The sequence below is a fragment of the Crocuta crocuta genome, unplaced genomic scaffold, assembly GCF_008692635.1.
Source record: "Crocuta crocuta isolate KB4526 unplaced genomic scaffold, BGI_CrCroc_1.0 scaffold1294, whole genome shotgun sequence".
NCBI lineage: Eukaryota > Metazoa > Chordata > Mammalia > Carnivora > Hyaenidae > Crocuta > Crocuta crocuta.
Window position 1 is genome coordinate 192,111 of NW_027532627.1, and position 2,832 is coordinate 194,942.

At 37.0% G+C, this 2,832-nt stretch overlaps 1 pseudogene; it reads left to right on the forward strand.

Moving 5' to 3' along the window:
* Positions 1 to 155, forward strand: part of LOC144245229 (14-3-3 protein epsilon-like) — an 800-nt pseudogene extending 645 nt beyond the window's left edge.
* Positions 156 to 2,832: the final 2,677 nt, after the last annotated feature.

The window sequence follows — 2,832 nt, forward strand, 5'->3', positions numbered from 1 at the left end:
CCAAAGTGTCTTTTGATGATACAATTACAGAAAAGAAGCTCTAGGGACTCTATACTCAGGATGCAGTTGTTACATGCTAATCTGACACTATGGACTTCAGACATGCAGGGTAATGGAAAAGAGGAGAATAAAGAACTTCTGCAGGGAGCACCTGGGTGGTGGTGGTGGTCATTTAAGCATCTGACTTTGGCTCAGGTCATGATCTCACAATTTATGAATTCGAGCTCCATGTCAGGCTCTGTGCTGACAGCTCAGATCCTGGAGCCTGCTTCAGATTCTATGTCTCCCTGTCTTTCTGTCCCTCCCCTATTATGCTCAGTATCTCTCTCTCTTTTTCTCTCTCTCTCAAAAATAAATTAAAAAATTTTTAAAAATTAAAAAAAATACTTTCTGTGGGAGGGAGAAGATANCATTTTTCAAAACTTCTTAAAGGCAAGAATGAATTTCTGTGAATTTTACTGGTTTCAGCTTTCAGATTCATTTCAGACACTAATAGGATTGCACAGAAGACTTTTCAGCATTAACATATAATCTCCTGCCAGATGTGGCAAGATCACTGTTGGAAGTAGAAATTACAGGGGAGCTTGCCTGGGTGGCTCAGTTGGTTAAACATCTGGCTCTTGGTTTCAGCTCAGGTCATGATCTCCTGGTCCTGGGATCGAGCCTCTACGTCTGGGTCTGTGCTGAAAGCACAGATCCTGCTTGGGATTCTCTGTCTGTCTGTCTCTCTCTCTCTCTCTCTACCCCCGTCCCCCCAAATATGTCTCTTAAAAGAAATAAACTTAAAAAAAGAAACAAATTATATTCAAAAGCCATTAGACTTCTAAGTGATGCAAGCGTCTAAAAGACAGTTTCATCACATTATGCAGGTGTAAGTGGTATCATTTTCCTTTTTTGTAATTGGTTAAATCAAAATTCATACCAGTGTTTAAAATTAATTGGGTGTTAGCTTGAGGTGGTTAAGGTTATTTGGGGGAGTTTGTTGTTATGGTTTTACTGAAATGTTGCCAAAAAGCATGATGTTGGTAATAGGTCAACAACTATTGAATCTCATTCTTGCCTACTTTTAATCTTCCTCTCAAACAGGCTAGCATCAAAGGTGGTATGGAAAAGTCTTCATGGGCATTCAATTTTTTGTTTCTCCACTTCCCTTTCCCCCAGGGACCCTTCCCTCACTTCACTCCCTCAACTTTTTTTATTCATTATATGTAACTTGAAGTTCATTTGTACTATTGGATATCTGTTTGGAGCCACAGATACAGAATCTGCACTGCTCTTATGTAAACACTGCATGAAGTTAACATTAAACTTAAATAAAGCAAATATTAATTAAACATGCCAAATATTGGGGTGCCTGCATGGCTCAACTGGTTAAGCGTTGGACTCTGGTTTTGGCTCGGATAATGATCTCACCATTCGTGGGCTCGAGCCCCACATCGGGCTCTGTGCTTTTGGTGCAGAGCCTGTTTGGGATTCTCTCTCACTCTCTTTCTCTTCCCCTCCTCCGCTCACTCTCTCTCTCTCAAAATAAATAAACTTTAAAAATAAATTATTTCAAAAATGCCAAATATTATTGTGCCTTCGTCCTTTGTACTTCTAAATTAAAACCTCCAGTCAAATAAACAACTAGATATATGATAGATAGACAATGAGGTGGTGTAGCTGTGTAAGGATTTGATGAGAAATGACACAATAGTCCTGTGACCAGGAGAGAAAAAAACTGAAGATAAAAGTATTCATGCTAAGGATGGCGATGTGAAAAGATATAAAGGGCCCAGATCCTCATGGACATTATCGAGCCACTGTGNTAAACACAAAACAAAATAAAACTAACCAACAAAAATTGAAGCACCTGTTTTCAAACCACTTTAAACCACTCATTCTTTGACTTGTCGCCAAGAACATCTTCATGCTACAGTGATCTTCTTATACCTGGGTGTCTACAATAGTCCTTCCCCATGTCCAAAGTTAAATAAGGAAGAATACCTCTGTTTTGTGTTGTCATTATACACTTTTCTTGGAAGGGTGAAGCCTTTGATTGTACAGACTTAGGACTTCTGTCATTTCTGCCAGATTTTCTTCTTTTCTACTTGTCAATAGTTGTTGCTATATTCTATTTTTGACTTTTATCAGGACTTTCACTTACCCAGATTTGGAATCCCCTTTTTTGAGTATTTATCCTTTTTTGTTCATAATGGTTTTCTTCTTTACCCTTTTTGGCATTACCCATTATGGACTCACTTCTATCTTCTGTTCCGGTATTTTTCTTATTAAAAAATCAGCAATTTTCTACTTTAATTACATTTTGACATTAGGTAATATTATTATATTTCCTCTATTTCCTGCCTGACATAATATTCTCAACTGCCCATCCAATTTGAGAAACAGCAGTGAGGTTTTTGTTCTTTCTTATCCTTACATTCCCATTAAATTACACTGTTCTCTTCTATAGTTGATTCTTAGTGTATACTTTTAATTTATTCAAAATAACTTATATCTGCATAATATTCCCCCAAGCTGTGTTATATGACTAGGATACTATGTTAATTTCAATGAAACTTTAATTTTTTACCATTTTTATGCCCCTCCCTGGGAAGGAGTGATATTATAAACTGAATGTATACCACTTTCTTTCTTAAAGCCTATACCACTCTCTTCTTTGGTTATTGTATGGTAATAATTTGTCTTTTGTCCATAAAGAAAGTAAAGTTTTCTTGGCTACCACCTTATATTGGGCATTCCAGTCTTTGAATGTTGCTCTCACATCCCATCTTTACTTTAGCTTTCTACTAAGTAGCTCTAAGAAGGAGAAAAAAAACTCAAGATGTAAAA